This window comes from Octopus bimaculoides, chromosome 14, assembly GCF_001194135.2.
Source record: "Octopus bimaculoides isolate UCB-OBI-ISO-001 chromosome 14, ASM119413v2, whole genome shotgun sequence".
Taxonomy (NCBI): Eukaryota; Metazoa; Mollusca; class Cephalopoda; order Octopoda; family Octopodidae; genus Octopus; species Octopus bimaculoides.
The window spans coordinates 14,023,604-14,024,586 of NC_068994.1; the positions used below are offsets into that span (position 1 = coordinate 14,023,604).

A 983-nucleotide genomic window follows, 5' to 3' on the forward strand; every position below is an offset into this window, starting at 1 on the left:
TATATATATATATATATATATATATATATCTTATTTCAGTAGAGAATAACAGTTTATCAGAATAAAGTAGCAGTTTCGTATTTGTTATTTTAGGACTGGAAGATATTTAGCCCCAGGCTGGCAGTGATCGAGTAGACTTATTAAAGACGTTCTAGTTATGATTAGCGCATCATTTATTCTGAAAGTTTAATCTAAGACTACATCGTCTAATGTGACCCGCAGTCATAAGTATGATTTGAGTAAGATATGACTGTTATTTCTAGCAGGTCGAACGAACACATAGATGTATCCTCGTTGATTCGCGTAATATTCAAGTGTAGTGTAACTCTAATAGTTCTTTTTGTTTTATCTTCCTTGTTTCTTTTACGCATCCTCAAAAATAAATAAATAAATAAAAACTTTTATACAAAGTTTTTAGTTGTTGTTCGTGTACTTATTGCCTTCTTTTTCTATTTTAATTCCATTCACATCCTGGAAACCTTTAGAGGGCTATATTAGCCCTTTCTGTGCGCCTTATGTCTAAGTTTAACTGCCAAGTTAGAGCGATCGTTCGACATGCTAAAAATAATAGCCAAATCTTTCTCAAACTGCTCTCTACTGTGTTAAATATGGTAAGGACACATTAGATGATAGGCATACCTCCACATGTATTCCCCCCCCCCCCACTGCCACTGATTTTATTGCTTTATAACTTCCAGAAAAATGGATATTTTAAAAATGAAATGTTGAATAAATACGCTTCAGACGGTGTAGAATTCAATTATTTGTTGAATGAGAAATTGTTGTGAAAAAAAAAAAAAAAATTTCATGAGTGGCTGTGTGGTAAGTAGCTTGCTTACCAACCACATGGTTCTGGGTTCAGTCCCACTGCGTGGCATCTTGGGCAAGTGTCTTCTACTATAGCTTCGGGCCGACCAAAGCCTTGTGAGTGGATTTGGTAAACAGAAACTGAAAGAAGCCCGTCGTATATATGTATATATATA

At 34.7% G+C, this 983-nt stretch overlaps 1 protein-coding gene across 1 annotated transcript in view; it reads left to right on the forward strand.

Moving 5' to 3' along the window:
- LOC106874303 (DDRGK domain-containing protein 1) overlaps window positions 1-983 on the forward strand; it is a 34,293-nt gene that overhangs the window by 12,102 nt on the left and 21,208 nt on the right. The window lies entirely within an intron of this gene.